We start from the raw sequence: 20704 nt of genomic DNA, 5'->3' as shown, positions 1-20704 counted from the left end.
TAAATTATGTACCTAAGCTTTTCCACTTACTGAATTCCTGTCTGTTTCTGATTGCCACACTTGCAGCAGCTCATTGTGGGGGTACGTTTGAAAGAGGCAGGAGGGTTTGTTGGCTTTGTTGCCATAGATACAGAGAGTTGCTAGGCAGCAGACAGGATGCTACGGAAGCCAAGTGCAGAAGATCAGCGGGTCACTGCAGAGAGGAAAATTTTCACCCACACACCTTTCATCTGGATTAATACATTCAGAAATGAAGAGAAAGTGATGCGAGTGCTGAAATAGAGGCATATGTAGACCGAAATTAAGAAAGAAACATACAGTCTTTATCCGTGTTTGCACTTGTGTGTCAACGAAGGATGAAGAGCAAAAGAGTGACAAACCAATTGAGAACAAATCTGTTTAATTTAATTTCCAACTCTTCTGAATGGAATCGATTTAAAACACTTTTTCCAGCAAGCAGGTTTTGCAGCCCACCTATGATCTTTCAAATAAATCCAACCAATCTTATAACGTTGTTTACACTGTTCTCAAAATCCAACTAATGACACAAAGTAGACCTAAACTTACATTTCTTTTAGCAGTGTGTCATTGTGCATTACTTGGAGCATGCAGATCAACTATTCTTATATTATGTTAGAAATTGTAAGAATTAAAAACTTTGTCATTGACATCAATAGATTCAGATTATTAAAATGAAAATGCAACAGGCCAGACATTTGTTTACTTTCTCATAACTGTCCACTGTGGTCAGTCTATAACTCATTCCAGATAAGAAGGGTTGTCTTTGTCGTCATGACATCATTGCAGCCCCACTTTCATGATAGTTTTTGTCTGCAGTGAAGGTTTCGTGACTGAATGGCATTCTGTTTATTGCGCAGGCTGAGTGTAGAAAGCAAGTGATCTGAGAGAGGGCAACTGTGTGTCCATCTGTTTGTATAAATGCTCTTCCACAAAACTCCAGTGCACAAGCTCCTCACATAAGGGACAAAACAGAGAGTAATCTCCCCAGCACAGGTATGGCTATACATAGAAGTCTGGACTTCCTTAACTCCTTTATATACTTTAAAGTAAGGTATGGTAAGGTTATAATTAGAATAAAAATTCAACTAAACATTCAATACTTATTTAATGTGCTTCATCAAAGATTGAACTGCCCTGTTGCTTCTTACAAATTTCTAATAAGATATTCTACAATGATCAAGATAATAAAACCTCTCAAAGACAGCATTTAAAAACACAATTTACACTGAATACATTACGGAATGTGGTATTCAAGTTTACAAAAATCTTTCCCCTAGATTAGAAGAACCCGACTGAATGTATTGGATATCAAACTGTATCGAACAAACACAACTGAAGGAGTTTCGAAGAGTCCTGTGACTTTAAGGTGTTCCTCCTCCATAGCGGTGACGCAACCAGCTCTGATCCGAGTGAATGTCGCAAGTGTATTTTCATCATTTAATCCTTTAATAAAGATCGCATTTGGTTTGGTTTGTTCTTGTGTTATTTTACCTGTGAAACTGATTACTTAAATTAGCCAACCGGTCTTTTTTAAGGCTCTATAAACTCTTTTACTGGACGCCGACATTTTCATTTTTGGTCTGCATCACTCCCATTCCCTCTGTAAACACTGTATTCCTCCACGTAACATAGAACTTTCCACGCTTATATTGGATTCTCTCGAAATTTCTCGAGAGCATCCAATTTTCCATTTTCTCTAAATAGCATGGTTACGAACTGTATATAATTATTTATTCAAATAATACTGTTTATAAATGTTTTGTGCTTAAGTTAAATGATGCGAAGATGTATGAATGCACTTCCAGCATGATGTTTCACGTATTACGAGCTTTGGGGAAAAACAACCCATCTGCTGACGTAACCTACTGAACTGTGTAACGATATATCTGATAAATATGTTTTTATTAATGCGTTTAACAACCACACATTATCGCGTTTTATGACATATTTTTGTAAAGAATTTCAAACGTAATATAATCACATTTAAAAGTTGTTATTACACTCCAGTTCTATAATGTAAACACAGAAAGGAATTTTATAGGATTTTATATATGGGAAGGCGGATGAATACATAAACCGCTTCAGCGTGATCTCTTCCTACTTCATCTAAACCCCGCCCACCAGTTCTGCTTCCACATGCAGCAGTCCCACACTTGTAATCCGATTGGGCAAAACTCACAAAGTTCATATCTGATTGGTCACATATCTGTCCATCACAGTGCATTGCCAGTCATGGTGGATAGGACACTTTGTACATGAAGGTTTTTGACTGTACGGGCTAAATAATAATCCCGAACAGGAGTTAAGGATTTCATGTATAATTGCTGACATTTTGTCATCATTTTTTATTTTGTTGCCTGGTTTGGTCTTCGTTGCACTTTTCTCGTGTACGGGCCGCAAGAACCCTGGTGTTAATCGCACAGATGTGGATCTAGTAGCTGCTCCGGGTAAGTCGTTCATCTCGTCCAGTTGAAGCTTTTAAGAGTGCTGAATGATCCGCCGTCGCACCTCAAAATCTGTCTTTTAAAAAGCCCCACATCCTGTTTTTTATATTTCATGCGCACACCGACACCGTCGCATGAGTATTTTTATTGCATCAGTGCGTCTGAAATGGAAGCTGATGATATATAGGCTTCAGACTACGTTAGGCATTTAATAACCAATGCGCTAAACCCCTCACCCAAATCTTGTGCTTTCTCATAAATATTGTTTTTAGTTCATGTTTGGAAACCCCGATATGAGAGGTATTCGTTGTTGTGACGGGCTGTCAGATTTGGTCGCTGTCTGAAATGTCAACGTGATTGTGATGCAGCCGCACGCATTTCATCTTAATGTGCAGTACACTATTATGATATCATGTGTTGTTTCGTGTTACTTATATGTTATTCGTTGTCAATAATAGCGATAATAAATGTTTGTGGACTGAATTTTCCAGTACTGAAGACACTCGCAAATCAAGTTTGGTTGATCCTGCTCACAGACTCTAAACAAAAGTTTGGTTTACGCAGTACGACACCACCCTCTCTCTGTTATGCAATAACATGTTTTTGTTGTGTCTTTAAAACTTTTTTTAATGTATAATGTATATATATATTCTTGTGCTCCTTTCAATGCTTTGAGAGAAGAAACGTCAGTTTACAAGTGAAAGTGTGACCTTATTCTGTAAGCAAATACTGTAGTTTAAAGTTTACAATGACATTGTCCTACAAAGTTAGTCTAGTGTAAGGTGTTTACATATCGGTTTGGATGGTTGCTGCTGTATTACAGTTGTGATTATGGGCTGAATTTTATAATGGGTTGAATGTCGGGGTCATGCAGACAGGTACCCTTGTTGTCGTGATTCCCTGCATGTTGTCATTTCTATGTCCAGATACTCAATGCTGATGTACTCCCATCTGTGGCTTCCATAACAGTCAGAAACAAAAAAGACCCTGTACAGTTATGATGTCAAACAAATCTAACCCCGATGTTTTAATATGCCCCCAAAATTTTTCTGAAATAACAAGCAAAGTTTTTTCTTTTGAGAAAACGTGGCTTGCTTGTTGCATAGAAATGATTAGACAAAATGTTTTTGTTGTGACTGACATGAACACTGAGGCCATTAAAGCAATGCGGGATAATGAAAAACATGATTGAACAAAACTAGCTGTCTGAATAGCGACAACAGGTTTGTGTAATGCAGCTATGTAAAACATATTGCACTTTCTTGATTACCTATTATAGGGATGTGTTCAACACCATGGAGTCAAAATAATGACTACTCATTCTAGTGCTCTGCGTTCCTCATGTATTACAAATGTTTTACCTTATTTTATCTTTTCTTTCTGTAACATCCTGTAAAAGCTGGTTTTAAATTATTTAGTGCACATAGTGTGTTAGTGAAAGGCATTTATAATTGCACATAGTATGCTGTGGTTATGCGTTTTTCATTTTCACTCAGACAGTATCTATCGCCTTCGGTGTCTCTTCAAGCATTTATAAGAAATGTTCATGCATAATGTAGACTTTAGCCAGCTTTCCCTCCGTAGCCACTGTTTTTGCCAAATAACCTTTGTAGAGGTTAATATTCTCTTATTACTGTCATAGCTTACTTTTTGTTCATAAATGTTCATTATGTACGTCTGGAGGATTTGGGGCGAGGGTGCAAGAACCTTTTTTTCACAATGGACTGCTGTCATCTTACATCATATTATTCAAGAGCAAAAGTAGAATTTAAAGACGCTTCAGAATTTAGGATTAGGTTTTTATTCAATCAATAATCCATTTTCCTTAAAGCGATATTTCAGAGGCAAAACAAAATTTCCCCATGTTTTACTCACCCTCAAGGCATCCTGACTGAATATGACTTTCTTCTTTTAGAATAATGCAGACGGAGTAGTACCACGTATCATTTTTCTTCCAAGCGGTAGAATGCTGCCTGTGAACCAGAGGCTTTTTTTCCGGCAAATGATGCAGTAAGTTCCGGTGCTGACTGACGAAAGCGGCATTTTTCGTTTTGTTCCAAATAATAGGATACCGCTACCTCCTCTGTGCGGGAGCTTTCGTCACAATCATTTGCCGGAAAAACAAGCCTCTGGTTCACGCGCTGCAGAGGGAGAACGTAAGCTAGACGTTAACCTTAAGAGCACTGTCAATATGGATATTTCTCTTAAACAAACGCATCAATTCGCTTCAGAAGACCTTTGTTAAGACCACGGAGCTGTGTCGAGCTGTTCTTTGATTGATGGATGCACATTTTGGAGCTTAAAAAAATTGCCCCCCATTCACTCCCATTCTACCGCTTGGAAGAAAAATGATATGTGGTATTATAACTCCGACTGCATTATTCTAAAAGAAGAAAGTCATATTCAGTCAGGATTTCTTGAGGGTAAGTAAAACAAAACATGGGGAATTTTTTTTGCCTCTGAAATATGCTTTAATCTGTGGCATCTGATATTGGCCAACATCTGATTGAAATCAAATCCACTTTAAGGTCAAAGCGTTAGTGATTAAATTAAGTAATGGGGGGAGCACTTCCCTGGCCTTTCCACTTCAAAATGGCTTCAGTGGCTGTGCTGCTGGTGCAGTAGGGTGCAGTGAAGGGCTGAGACTCCACAGAGTGCACACAGACCTCCCTCCCTGTGTTAATCTCTCCTCCAGCAAGCTCTTAATTGAGCCATCTTCAGCCGATCTTGGGGTTAAACATCAATTAAGGTAATGAGCAATGTGAAGTTGAGGGCAGGGATGAGGTCAGGATGAGTTTAGGGGTTTTGACAAGCAATCAGAATTTAACATTTTTAAATGAGATTTTGACAGTTCTGCAGGCATGTCTACTGTCGCTGTGTATTGTTATGTGTGGTCATGGAAGGAAATATGAGTTTATGATTTAAAATCCATGCTCATATTTTGTGCATCAATATTTTCACAACGTCACTCTCCTTCCGAAACCTTGTATGTCCAAATTCGCTGTTTTTCAGGAAATGGAAAAAAACACTGTACTTTTTAAATGATTAAATACTGTGTTTAAAAAGTTGACAAGCACTTTTTAATACTTTTTATTGGTTAGAATTTTACAAAACCCAGTGACAAACATAAAGGGCGAGTAATAATAATGATTTATGTCATAAAGTCACGAAATGTGGACACACACGATTTCAGAAGGAATGCAGCGATATATTATTTAGAACATAACACAATTGTATATTATGTAATAATGATTATTAATATTGTTAAACTTTGTGTTATTTAATACATTTGCTTGTTTTAGGATGAAAGCAATCTGATAAATAAAAAATTGAGCTTAGGAAACACAAACTATGAATCTTTAATCTTCTCAAGACCCCATGCCAGTCTCCATCTCTCACAGACAGTCTGCCAGATTGACTTGGAAGGTGTAGGACTTCTTAACTGGTTTTATCTGTTTAAACAAGGTCTGAAGAATAGAGTGGTTACCTCAATGCTGATGTACTGGTGTCATTTTACTGAGAAGAGAGTTGTTTTTTCAGGCCATTTATTTTATATTCTGATATACAGTAATATCATGTATGTTTGAAACATTGAATGGCCTGGTAACTGAGAAAATGTGTTGTAGGCTCTGCTCTGGTGCTGAAGCGAAATCCTAGGTCTATTTTAATATTTAAAATAAACAACTGATGTAACAACTATGCAAATGTAACAACTGAAATGAATTTATCATTATTTATATGTGATGTCACGTGTCTTTATATTTTTATCTGCTTTTCAGGTGATTGAAGGACCACCATGTAGAGACAGAAACTACATGCCGCCATGTATATAAGATAAATAACATAATACTATTTAGTTTGTTTAATATGAGAACAAGGTATAGACATGTTATATAAGGTAACCTTAAATGACTTCTCTTGTGATCTGGCGCTATATAAAATATTAAATTAACTTGACCTTCAAGGGGGGTGGGAGGTGCCGTTGGAGGGGCGGGGCGCCCCCCTAAGGTATTGGTAGGGGAAACACTGCACGCATTCACACACACTAGTGTAAAAGACCACTAATCTGAGACCGACAGAAGGCGCAATTTTAATGTTTTTTGGGCCTCGTATGTTCTAGCTTTGTTTCACTGCTTTAGGGATAGTTGTAGTTTTAAACGCAATGTAGTACATGTTACAATACAGATAATTAAAGATATTATCTTAGGGCTATGTCATTAATTTTACAAAATGACGTCTGTTATTTGAATAAAAAAAAGTAACATATTGTTCAAAGTATTGTGGTCGTACCTGTGAGCGCAGTATTGTGTATCGTCAATTTGTGAGATGAGTGTATCATTACAGCAGAAAACTGCATGTACAAAGGTGTGAATAATTAATCCTGGTGTGATATCAGGTAAATGTCTTTGAATGATTTTCTTCTGTAGGACGCCACTTGGATGATTAGGCAAATGATGAAATTGCTGCCTTGATGCTGGTTAACACTTGAATACTTAAATAACGGATGCAGGCAGCGTGCAGCACAGCCCAGACATTTGTCATGCTTGGACATTTTTACGTGGTCTCCATGATGCAAATTCTCCAAATCGTGAATCAGAAATATTTAATTGAGCTCGAAAATATCATCAGCGGTACTGAATAGAAATGAAATCCCCTCCAGCTATAATGATATGTGTTGACCTCATTCTGGGTATGCTGTTCAAACAGGAATGGATAAGGAACTGCAAAATAAAATTGTGATTATTTTTAGGTATTTGGGATTAAACTATTGGTAGGACTGTGTTTGAGCATCTTTTCTAAACATGGTAAAAGGTTGCTTTGTTGGTTTTTTAAGGTAAACCACATTTGCAAGGTTACTTGTGTTTTTGGGTCAACATCCTTGTTGAGTTTAGATTCTAACCGATTCTAACTTCATTTCTTTTTCAGGATGATTTTTTAAGACTAACAAAAGTTATTGACCCACAAACATGCTTTACTCAGCAAAATTGGGGCATGCAATATTTTTAATTGGGTTAAACTTGTTTACAGTGTATCTGCTTTCGAATTTATGTGTTAGTGGATAAAATATTAGATTGCATAAAACCCCCATGAATGTGTTGTGGGATCAGAGGTGAGATCAACCATGACCTACATACTGTATGTGCAATTGCGTTTAAGGTGCAATTGCCTGTATAGACTTCACCTGTATAGACTTTACAGGTAAAGTCTATACATTAAATTTAGTTACATTAAAAATAAGTACAGTTGAGGAGTTGCAAATAAAATCAGTAGTTTTTGTCCTAACCAGCCTTATTCCAGCATTATTCCTCTTGTTTAATTACTAAATTAATCATTCTGAAAAAGAGCTGTTTGGTCCCACTCAGCATCATTGTTCAGGGATATATTATAGGTTAATTAACTAATTAGTTAGGTTTGGCTAGAGGTGACTTCATGTAATGGGCAAAATTTGTACTTTGCAGTCACCAGTCATGATTCAGTTTGAAAGGACTGCGTGGAAATAGGCAGATTACCCATCAGCTCTCTGTCAGTGTCTGGTTTTGTGTGCTCCTTATTAAGAACAAAGTAGAGGACTCATCATTTTAGGTCTCGTCTGGTGTAACCTGTGCATACCCAACACAGATATTTCCCTTGGGAACAGTCACGCGAAGCAATTTACTGCAACCTTGTACCTGATTCTGCAGGGTGATGTAGAAGCCAACAGAGAATAAGAGCCTAATGACTTGAATCCTACATTCATGGAAAGACAGAGAACAGGAACTACATTTCTTCCTGCCTGTTACTAGCTTGCTAATGATATAGAGGCTAACGAAGAGATTAGCTCTGCTGTGCGTTCAGAGTTGTTTAGGATACCAGTTAGAAGACCAGCTCACCCCAAAATGAAAATTCTCTCTTTATTTACACACCCTCAAGTTTTTCTTTTCTGATGAACAGAAAAAAAAGATATTTGGAAAAATGCTTGTAATCAAACAGTTCTTGGCCACCATTGACTACCATAGTAGAAAAAATGCTTTATAAATGTCTTTGTTCGGTTGAACTCAAAAGAAGAACATTTAAATTGTTCTACTATGGTAGTCAATGTGTGTGTACATTTTGTTGTTCTGCTGAACACAAAGAAAGATATTTGGAAGAATGTTTGTAACCAAACAGATCTGGGGCACTATAGACTTCCACAGTAGGGAAAAAACTACTATGGTAGTTAATGGTTCCCAAGAACTGTTTAGTTTCCCACATTCTATAAAATACATAACAAAGATTTTTATACAGTTTTGGAACAACTTGAGTAAATCAGGGCTCCAGACTGCGACTAAATGCAGTTTTAGAGACAGCGCGAGCATTTTTTACAAGTACTCGGGCATGTGCGACCTGCAAATTTGGAATTTCGCATGATCGCATTACTACGAGACTGTTAGTTAGACAAACGATTTGATATATGAGACATTTAAAACGAAACTAACCACGGAGGAGTTCAGGAAACGTCATTTAACTGTTGATTACTTGAGACAGCGCTGGATCATTTCAAATCCGTTCACAGCAAGAACGAACGACAGGCGAATGCTCTTGTTAAGTTTTATTTTATTTGACGTAATATTTACATGTGTTGTGTGAACATGAGGAAAAGTGTCCTTAATACACAGTAAAATCATCGTAAGAATGTGACAACACGAGACCTTTCATTTTGCTTTAATGTGTAACGCTGTAAACAATTAAATATATACTTTTTGACAAACACAATTTCTGTTGGTTCAAATGAATTCAGGTTACAGTCTCTCTATGTAGCACCAATCAATAACAAACAGACTCTTTTTAAACAAGCAGAACCAAATCTGCGGTCATCAAGTAATCAGTAATACAGTTATTTTGTGGAAAATAATAGAATAATCGCCCCTAATTTTAGCTTGCGCTCCTAAAAATTTCAGTCAGGGTCTACAGTGCTCCTTGTAAAAAAAGTTAGTCTGGAGCCCTGTAAATGATGACAAAATGTTTCATTTTGGGTGAGAGTTTAACTCACTGAACATGTTTTTAAATCTGCAGAACTATGTTTGTCGCTAATAGACTTGGATTACAGTCCTTTGACATTTCAAGGAAAAATAATCAGACATTGACTGGGGTCAAAAGGAGCGAAGCCATCCAAGTCAGTCATGTTGTTTTACGTCACCTCTGTTGCAGTTACCCTGAGCGGGCGGCACAATGGCACAACCTGGTGTTGCCTGCGTTTGAGAACGAACGGGCTAACGGGGTTACAGTGGCATGAGAGCAAGGGTTGGCCATCGCTCCCGCACAGCTGAAACAGCAAGCGTTGGAGCCAAGTGATGAAACCGTACACCCCTGAATCTCTCATTTAGCTTCTTTTCTCTCGTTATTACTTCGTCTTTTGATCTGATTTATTGCTGATTCTCTGCCCTTTTTCACCCTAACTGCACGTGCAGTTTTCTACTTTATTTATTCTACTGTTTTACCAGCCGCTTTCTCTTTACCCTCTGTCTCGTTCTCTTGGGGCTCCTCGGTTCTATGGCAGTACAGCTGTGGTTCTTGTCTAAGGCCATCTGCACACATTGTCTCATTCGCTCTTGAAGCTGAGTATGGCCGATCTTCACCATGTTTTAATGGAAGATTGCTGGCTGGCCTCTTCTCATCGCAGGAGTTGCAGGCAGCAGTATGGAGAGCTGGGAAATGTGCCAGTGAGGGAGGAGGGATGGGAAAAAAATCCCCTCTTTCTCCTTCCAGTGTGACACACATTGTGTGTCATGTGAGCAGGCATGCTTCCATCAGATAGAGCTCTGAAAGCAATCGTGAACAGCAAGGCCTGCTCGGCCAATCAGATCCGAGCATGGGATATTTGTTTACAGAGGTGTTTATTGAATTGCATCTTGTTAATGTTTAGCTACGCATCTCGGGTTTAATTAATTTAGAAAACGTCTGTTTTTCCTTAGCTTTCTTCCTCAGCTCTTCTTATCCTTTTCACGTGAATGTTTACACATCTTTTCCACGAGTTGCCTCTAGCGAGGATTTTGTGAATCTTAACCACTCCGTGTTTTCTTCAGGGATTTAAGTCAATGTTTATATTATTCAAATTCAACATAAGCAAGCACTCCTACAGTCCATCTTGAGGGCAGCAGGCAGCACTTTGCGCTCGGTTTCTTTATCTTCTACTTTTCTAGTCTTTATCAAGAATGTGTTAGAGAGCTGCTAAAGTGTTTGTTTTCATTTACATTTAGCTGTGAGTACAGGACTTCTTGTAATGTTCATTTATTGCCCAGTCCTTGTAAACTTGTAATGTTCATTTATTGTCCAATTTGTCTTAAGCGACTCTTGAGACGATTTGAGTCGACAGAGCTGTGGCTTATTATTTAGCCCATAGCCCGTCTTCTCCTTTTCTGCTAGACTTAAGCCAGAGTGCAAAAGCAAAATTATGTCACCAATAAATGAGTAAAAAAGCAATGCAAATGCATTTATACAGTGATGTTTCATGGGCAAAACTTTCAACAAAATCTTTGAAAGGGTTAAAGAGCTGAAAGATGGGGAATGTCAGAAGTGTATTTGGGTAGTTGATAAATATACTGTACCATACATGTTGTGTCATAATTTTTTGAAAACAAACTGTTAATAATATATCATATTATATTTATATTATTATATAATATTGTTATATATATTTGCTGTTACACCATAGATCACATTTACAGTTTAACTACCCTTTTACTGTTTTTAAAATAACTAAAATGTAAAATTGTACTAAAAAACGGTTTGAATTTACTAAGAGACACATATAGTTTAGTATGCTTATGTTCTTGCTTAATAAGTTGCTAGATTAACCAAGTAGAAACACGTTTTATTGTTTGTACTAGGGGTATTAATGGGATTGTTCACCTAAAAATGACTGTTCTGTTGTTTTCCACTAGTCCGCATAACATTTAAAATACATTTCCTTTTACCATGGAACACAGAATCAAATCAGTAAAGAATGTTGACACTACAAAGACGCTACAAACTAAAGGAATAGTTCACCCAAAAATGAAAATTCTGTCTTCATTTACTCAACCTTGAGTTGTTTCAAACCTGTATAAATTTCTTTGGAAGATATTTGGAAGAATGTTAGCAATTTTCAGTTCTGGGACATCATCCACTGCTATAGAAGGAAAAAAACTGTGTGTTTTGTTCTGTTGAACACAAAATTAGATATTTTGAAGAATTTAGGAAAACAAACAGTTCTGCGGCACTTTTGACTACCATTTAATTTTTCCTACTATGGTAGAGGTTGTGGATGATGTTCCAGAACTGAAAATTGCTAACATTCTTCCAAATATCTTTCTCTGTGTTCATCAGAACAAAGTCATTTATACAGGTATGAAATTACATGAGGATGAGTAAATAATGACAGAATTTTCATTTTTGGGTGAACTATCCCTTTAATAACGCTGCTCATATTATGCTGAAATTTAGGTTACACTTTCAGATCTGTCTGAAATTGAAGCAAAGCCTGATATTTCAGCCACATGTGACTCCGCTGGCATCAGAACATTTGGCTTGCTGCACATGTAACAGAAGCATTCACGGAGATTATCAAAGACAAAGCCAGAGGAAGATGAGAGAATGAGCGAGGAAAACGGAGAGACTACATCATAAAATAAACCTGGGATGGAGGAAGGGTTTATCACTGTTCCTGTGAGACATTAACAGGTGTGAGTGTCTGTGCGAACAAGAGGTGTGTGTTGTTGAGGGGGTGTATTAGGCAAAAGAGGTTGTGCCCGTCCCACCTGTAGCCTGTCAGCTGTTGACTGTTGAAACGTCAGCTGTTTCTGAGAAGTGTGTGTCAGAGAGAGTTCCAATGAGTGTAACTTTCAGTAGGAAGGCACGGCGAGCTGGGCCGGTTTGCTTTGGTGTGTGTGTGGGCTGCTTTTACCATATTAAATGCCTTTTGAGAATTTGTTTATTTAACACCAGAGGCCCATCGCTCCTCGCCTCCCGCAGCAACAGTTGCTTGGGCCCCGAGGAAGCTGCCAGCCAATCAGAAGGGTTGCGGGGAGGAGACGTCACCTCTCACCGACAGCTGAGGACTTTTTGTCTTATGCGCTAGAGGCCTGGATGTTTAGATCTAATGTCCTTGGCCGGTTCAGACTGTGATCTGCACAGCACGTGCAAAGCTGCGACGATATCATCTTTCAGAACGAAAAATCGAATTCGTTGTCGTTCAGAGCTGGAATAGCCAGTGTGCACACGCCAGGTGCCGGACCTAAATGACAAAAATGAATTGTCGGTAGCAGCGTTACTATTTCTGGTGTTAAACCCAGGTTAGCACAAGATTTTTTTTAAATCCGTAAGCCTAAATATAAACCTTTGGTGTGTAACGTGTCCCACACCACTAGGCAAAATCATGCTGAAAGTTGTGATGTTGCTTTTCTAAGCCTTTGTGCTGGAAAATCCATACAAAAATAGACATCAAAGGAGGTAGAATCAGCCTAGAAACCTCATAGCACTCCCGGGCAATAGGTTTTATAAGCAGGACAATGTAGATGTTTAACTTTGCTTTATGCTCTTAGACTTAAAGTGATAGTTCACCCAAAAATGAAGATTCTGTCATCATTTACTTACCCTCTTGTCATTTCAAACCTGTATGATTTTCTTTCTTCCGCAGACAACGAGAGAAGATATTTTGAAGAGTGTTGTTAACTGGCCCCCATTCACTTGTATTGGTTTTGTGTCCATACACTAGAAGTGAATAGGTGCTTACCAACTTTTTTCAAAATATCTTTGTGTTCTGTGGAGGAAAGAAAGTCATAAGGTTTGAAATGACAAGAGGGTGAGTAAAAGATGACAGAATTTTCATTTTCGAGTGAACTAACAATCCCTTTAAGTGAAGTGAAGTGACCTATTTGTCAGATATGGTGACCCATACCCGAAATGTGACCTCTGCATTTAACCCATCCAGAGAGTAGTGAACACACGCACAGCATGTCGTGAACACACGTACACCCGGAGCAGTGGGCAGCTATCACTGCAGTGTCCGGGGAGCAAGTAGGGGTAAGGTGCCTTGCTCAAGGGCACCTCAGTCGTTACCTGCCGACCCTGAGAATCGAACCGGCACGAGTCCGACTCTCTAACCATTATGCCATGACTGCCCCCATAACTTTAACTGGTGTGATTCAAAATAAATCTGCTTTATAATTAGTTTAGAAATCAAGCTTTAGGATTAAGAGCGTGCGCCGTGCTCTTTGAGACTCCGAGGAAGTGATTTCAGATGGCGGCATGTCTTTTCGAGCGGCAGCTGAAGGGGCTTAAGCAAAGACAAACAGGTTGTATCGTCTGTTAGGACTCATCTAGCTCTTCCTGACCCTTAACCTTTAGCTGTGACAGTCTGTCTTGGCTGAGAGATACTGTACCCGGTTTGTCTGAATTACAGAGTGTTTCGATGACAAAACAGGACATCAGGATAGTAGTCTTTCCTTGGATTTTTTTTTGGATCATTCTGAAATGTTACAATACTTTAGCTCTTTGTTATAGCTTGTAACAGTGATATTTGTTTGCAGTCATTCACTGATGCAGTTCATTTGAATAGGATGCTGTATACTTGTTTGGTTAAAAGGCCACATGCACACAGCTGTTCCTGGTAAGCGAAGCTTTTTTTGACACTGCATTTCTGTGAAAGAGGATATGGAAACATGTGGTGGAGTAACATTGCATTTCCATATCATTTCATCATTCATTCTCCCAATTTTATGCTAATACTGTGTTAGACTTTTTGATGATCCAGAAAGAGGAAACAACATGCTCTTTGCTCATATCCGGTGTTAAACCTACTTTCATTCATATACTACAGAGTTTGAAGTTATTTTATACTGGAGTCTAACTAAAGTTGAACAATTCTCTGTGTGTTAAATGGGTAGTTCATCCAAAAATGAAAAATTCTGTCATCAGAATTTACTCACCCTCTTGTCATTTCAAACTGTATGACTTTTTTTCTACTGCAGAACACAAAAGAAGATATTTTGAACAACGGCGGGACCCACTGACTTGTCAATGGGTACTACCTTATTTACCAACATTCTTCAAAATATCTTCTTTTGTGTTCTGCAGAAGATAGAAAGTCATACAGTTTGAAATGACAAGAAGGGTGAGTAAATTATGATGACAGATTTTTCATTTCTGGGTGAACTACCCATTTAAATAAATATATGATATTATTGTTACTCCTTCATTTCTATACAGGTGCCAACAGACTAGGACGTGGCTAGCGTTTGTCACCCGAAAAATAAACATTGAGCTGTGGATCACGTGCACAACAAAGACACTTTCAGCAGGGCCATAACCACTTTAAACATATACTGTAGGGGTGGCTTCCCGGACAGGGATTAGTTTAAGTCAGGACTAGGCCTTAGTTAAATTAGGACATTTATACAAACATGCCTTACAAAAAACATTACGTTTGTGCATTTTGAGACAAAACAATGGCACTGATGTATTTTGAGCTATGTCACTGCTATGTTTTCAGTTTAGACAGCTCTATCATTTATTTTAGTCTAGGACTAGTTTTAAACCTTGCCCCTGAATATCTAGATTAAAGGTTTGTGTTTATATGTGGTCGTGACTTTGCTTTGTAACCTGAATATGTGGTTTTGTTCTTGCTTTACTAAGAGAAAGAGTCAACAAGGAAACAGGATCTTAGCGGACCAATGACCAGTCAACAGTGTTTGTTGTTTTAGCAATTGTGTCCTCTAGATTTAGGCCTGGTTGTGTTATGTTTAAGATGTTGGTATATTTTTCTCACTACTGGCAGATTTCCTGCACGATATAGCATCGGGAGGGTTGGATCTCCAACTTCCCCTCCCCGTCCACAAGATTTATCCATATAAGTTATTCTTTGCGAGAAACATCCACTGTGGCATCCAAACCCACAACGTTCCGTATGCCAAAATGTAATACGTGCACAAAATGTCCCTCCCATTAGAAACTCATTGACGTTGGTGTATTTCAGACCCATAGCTTGTGCGTTCCCACACCCCCCAAAGCCCTTTAGAGTTTTTCATGTCAGGAAAGGGCAAAGCTTGAGATTTGTTTGTGGGATAGTGATGATTCCGCTACTTTTAATTATAATAAAAGTCTTTCACCATTACATGTAGAGAGATATATGCAAAAAAGGTCTGCGTGGAGGGTGTAGCCTACAGCAGCTTTGGACCCAAAAAGTAGAATTTCCTACAGCTGTGACAGCAGAGACATCACAAGAGGGTGTTGGAACAAAAGGTGTGTAGGCAGCTGCCATTACATTTAACACACACATGTACAAGCTAAAGAACAGAGGACCTGACATGCTGACAAGCGTCCCAATCCTGACACCCATCCACCCTCTCAATTACCTCCAAAGACACTGATGGATTGAAGTCAGTTGCTAAAGGCATATTAGGGCAAAGGGTGAGGGGGGGTCCGAGAGGAGGGCTGTGGGTTTGAGCACTGCATTAGAGCCTCATTGCTGAACTGGTCTCCACTGTAAGCCAAGCTCAGTTCATGGGGCGAGCTATGCTTTGACCTGCTTGGATTTTATTTGACATTTGATTGGGGACTTGGATACGTGAAACCGTGTGAAGTAAAGATCGTATGAGAGGCTTTTTGTTTGTCTTAAGTTATAAACGGTAAGAAAGCCAACTGATTTTATATGGTTGTTTTTTGTTTTGTTTAATGTAATATGTTACATAACAGTGTCACTTTAAAGCGGCCGTATCTCAGACAGTTTCTGCATATCTCGTGTTAATCTTGAGTACTTACAGAATAGTATCGCACCCTTCAAATATCTGTAGAGTCTTTAGTTTGATCAAATTTATAAAAGACATATACAGCTGTACGATTATTTCCGAAAGCATACGACGCGTGTGGGAGGGACATCAGTTTCACTTTTTTCTCCATTTATTCATCATTGGAGTTTGGGTTCCTCGCCACAGCAGTGCAGCAGTGCAGTGTTGGCTTGCTCACCTGGAGACTGCATTTATTTATTTATTCATTTATTTATTAGATATTATTTATTATAATGATCTTGCTTGGTCTATAAACACCATGTACTGTGCTGTGTTTTACCTTTCTATGTTTTTCTTATTTGCTCCTGTAAAGCTGCTTTGGAACAATGCACATTGTGAAAAGCGCTATATAAATAAAATTGAATTGAATTGAACTTACCGCATGCGGTTCATGTCCGGCATCTTTTATCACTGGGACCGCCGTTCCATCTATCAGATTCAAACGATCTCCAAATCCAGCATTATATCCACCGTTTATATAACATTCATCACCCAAATGCAGTGAACAAACAAATACAGCTGAACATTGCGAACGTAGTGCACTCACTCTCTCCTGCACGCAAGTGAAAGTGACTTGTGCGCATGCTCCTTCTCCCGCTGTCCTTGGTTGAAGCGTGCCGCTTGCTTTTCCGGGAGAATTGTCCAATAAGGGACTAAGAAAAGTTGTTACGAAACAGATTTTCATGTTTGAAAAAAACTTTCCGAAACTTGTGTCGTGTCGAGCACAGAAATACTACGCCATACGTCCAACTCTTTTTTTTGACAAGTTGACCATGTCAAACATGAGATGACAACACGTTTAACATGGTAAATAACTCAGAATGCATGAAACACCGTTGCACGGCCGCTTTAAGCCTCTGTGACTTGGCAATTCGGTTTGATTTAGTCAGCTACACATTTAGCTTTACGCATCTGCTTTCTTATTTTCACTTGTTGCGTTTGAACGTGTGACACCAAAATACAGCGACGAAGTCCCGAAATAGTTTTACTAGTTTGTTTTTCAGATTTGTATATTGGGTAAACGTCATGAAGGGATCAGGTTGACATGAACAATGTGTTGCCTTCAGGGTATTTCCGAGCGTTGAAGAGTGGTGTGATGTGACAGGACCATGTGCTGTGCTGCATGACAGCTTCACTTCACACACAGAGCAGAACATCTCTGTCTACCCCTCTCAATCTCTTCTGTGGGCATTTCTGTTGCTTTCAGTCTAGGCTTTGTTTAGTGGCTTCTTATTGTGGCTTTGCTTTTTTAGTGTGTACTGTGTAGTCATTTCCTCTTAATAACCATTACAGTCTTAGCTTGTGTGAACAATTTAAGTAATTTGATAATTTGCCCATTTCATTAGCTAAACTCTTATTTACCATCATATCTGTGTAATTAATGTAGCATTCAGCCATTTTGAATCCATAAGGTCAATAACTAATTGAAAATATTGGGTTTTTGATTGTGCCACTGGTGAATTGACCTGTAGGTCTGAGGGAAGCTGTTGAAACTGTCGGGAGAAATATTGACGTATATCTTATTTTCTGTAAGCTGTGTGCTAAAAGCCTCAGTGAACTGAAGTTGTAGACGTATAAAGAAGATTTGAGATTTGGTTTAAGAAGAGTGGGTTTCCGTTTTTGTCACAATGCTATTTGAAAAAGTACTTCAATATTAGCAGGACATTCCTTTATTTTTTGCAGACACATTTACTGTATATAGAGACTTGAATTCAATTCATGCATATTTTTTCTGTATGTGTTGTGGATATTTGACTTTTTACTGTTGTGAAAGTTTAGCATTTTGCATTTTACTGAGCTGATAATGAAAAGACTAAGGGACGTTTTTTTACCTTCCTTAACTTCAATGTTAGAGTTGTCTTGATTGAAAACAACTTGCACATATCTTAAAATATATCAGGGCGAGTGTTTTGTCTGAAGATGCACAGAGTCATGTTTTTTTGTAAGTTATGGTGTTAAAAATGACTTAAATATCCTAATTTAACTAAGGCCTGGTCCTGGTTTAAACTAATCCCTGTCCGGGATACCACCCCAAAATGTCCAGGAAGAGTAATTAGAGACAGGCTTTGTCAAGTGTAAATTTGTTTTACCAAATACATTTACACAACATTTGTCTATAGCGTTATCATAGGCTTGCACTTTAAATTCGCAAGATTTTATACATCACATTATATAAATGTAAAATATTGAATATATTTACACTAATCACTCAGGAGGTCTAGGTTTGATCTATGCCATCTCTGTCCTTTTCTTCACCTTTGAGCCCGAGACAGATTGTGATTTTGATACATCACTGAACCAACCAGCTTGTCTTTTGTTCAGTTAAAAAAAAATCTGTTGTATTGTTGTGCATCCACCCATTAACAAAACACGGAATGCCTCTCGCAGACACACCCTCCTTTTCACTTGTCTTGTGATGTCATAAACGTTGCACCGCAGGGAAAGGCGTGTGCGTCCGAAGGGGGCCGCGGGCAGCAAGCTGTGTACGAGTCAAGGATTTAGCTGCCCCTAGAACAGCATGTTAGCTTGTAGTGCTGGTATTTGCAGACTCATGCGGTAGAGAATTTCAACGCAGGACGCGCTCGGGTCTATTTGGTCATGCGATGCTGTAAACTGACAAGTATGACCGCACTGTCCACACTGATACTGAAAAAGATAAGCCTACAGTTTTGTGCACACCAGGCAGCTGTCGCTTCTGACCTTAAGTTCTATGTTTGTCAAACGTGCTTTGAACCAAAAGACCGATGAATGTTATAGGCTCGTGTCGAAAAGCGAATTAACAGTGTTTGGGTTAAAGTGGTAAGCCCATCGTTGTAGTTTGCTTGGAGAAGGGATGAAACTGACGGAAGCGGCGTGTTTCACAAGCTGAAGACCATGGATCCATTACACCCCTCCCCCTAAAATGCTGTCCTTGCAGCGCAGAACCCACCACCCTCCCCCAGCTAAGGGATTGGATTACACTTGCGGTTTGGCAGACTTTACGCCACCTAGCTCCCCGCTCCTGGAAGAGGTCCAGTGTCGGCACTCAACCTCTCCATCGTATCATCAGTATATGCTGCGTATTGAACAAACGGCCACTTTGAAAAACAGAAATTGTAGCGCGCTGGGGTCAGCAGCCGAGTAGCCATATTGGACGGGGTGAGTTCCTGCCGTGCGGGGAGGTTGAGTCAACAGGCTGGAAATATCCTGCAGTTGGTGCTGGCAGTACAACCCCAAGGTTGGAGTAAATCGCTGGAGAGTCTCACAGGGCTCGCCAAGCACCATTTTTGCCCTAGTTTAGCCACAGCTAATGTTTTGAACGGCACTCTGCTTTAACAACGGCCAAAAGCGTTAGGGTGTCTCCTCCTTTGTGGCTCCGTGTTGGACCAGCCGAGCTTGTTTTCATTTGTCTTGTTTATGTCTGAGGTGCATCTGATTTAGCGGATGAGCTTGTTTTGATTGAGTCCCAAATTGGTCTTGTGGAAGTGGAATGTGAAGTCAACAGCATTTGACCATGTTTTACCTCCATAATTTGTCATATGAAAGACGTTTAATGAGAACGAAATGTAGGACAGGGCTTGATTTTATCCATTGGATGAAAAGTGGACTCTGTGTGACAGGTGGTTGAAGGGGCGTAGTTGAAAATTAAGCACTTGAAAAACAAATCAAGTCTTGAAATGATAACTTAAATTAGTCAAGTGAAATCGTAACACTTAATCAAGTGTTGATCGTAACAGCCTTTTTTAATTTTTGAGGGTCACCATTCATATCCATTGCTTTTCATTCTTTATTTGACTATTGAGGCGATGCAGGTTGTTGCAGGCTTTGACAGAGTTGTAATTTCGGGTTGCTTTCTAAAGCACCAATATACGGAAACTGTAAATGGTCACATTAAACAGCTCTCTGTCCCAGGCGGTGACCTCCTGCTTTGAGCTGGGAAGGTGATGGATTTCTCAGCATAGCTTTGGCCGTGGTCCAGACTGGCACAGTCTCTTATCTCTGAGCCTCAGGCCACTCTGCCTCCAGTCACAGGCTGGGATAACAAAACTGGACTCTCTCACACACACCCTGCAGGGGAGATATGCTTACACACACACACACACACACACACACACACACGCACACACTCGAGCAGAATGCCATATGCCCACACATGGACGAGGGCAGTGCGAGCTTATCCCAGAGGAACTCTGGTACTTCAGTGTCCTGACTTGAAGTGCTGCGGCCCAACTGTGTGCGTCCGAGCTGCTGTAAGGTAGACGTTGAAAAAAACACGAAAAAAATAACTTTATTTCATCAGTGTTTCAGTAGCACACTAGCAGCGCGAGTCATATGAAGGTGTTTATTTGTCGGTTTGCAGGCCTGTTTGTTTTGCTTGTGTTGCACGCTCTAGCCTTGTTCCGCAGGATTTCCTGAGTGGTATCACCAAAGCCGCAACTCAAAATTATAGCACCTTTTCCCCTGTATGTGTGTGACAGC

At 39.3% G+C, this 20704-nt stretch overlaps 1 protein-coding gene across 10 annotated transcripts in view; it reads left to right on the top strand.

Annotated features, from left to right (window-relative positions):
• The first annotated feature begins 2222 nt into the window (after window positions 1–2222).
• mef2d (myocyte enhancer factor 2d) overlaps window positions 2223–20704 on the top strand; it is a 57316-nt gene continuing 38834 nt past the window's right edge. For 6 of the 10 annotated variants that reach the window (XM_057339197.1, XM_057339194.1, XM_057339193.1 and 3 more), the window contains exon 1: window positions 2226–2468. The gene's annotated coding sequence lies outside the window, so the exon portion shown is untranslated. Of the gene's footprint in view, window positions 2469–15959; window positions 16088–20704 lie in introns of those variants that run through there. The other 4 variants (XM_057339199.1, XM_057339192.1, XM_057339198.1 and 1 more) reach the window with 3 other exon arrangements.

This window comes from Triplophysa rosa, linkage group LG8, assembly GCF_024868665.1.
Source record: "Triplophysa rosa linkage group LG8, Trosa_1v2, whole genome shotgun sequence".
NCBI classification, from domain to species: domain Eukaryota; kingdom Metazoa; phylum Chordata; class Actinopteri; order Cypriniformes; family Nemacheilidae; genus Triplophysa; species Triplophysa rosa.
This window is presented reverse-complemented; position numbering and strand designations above follow the sequence as displayed.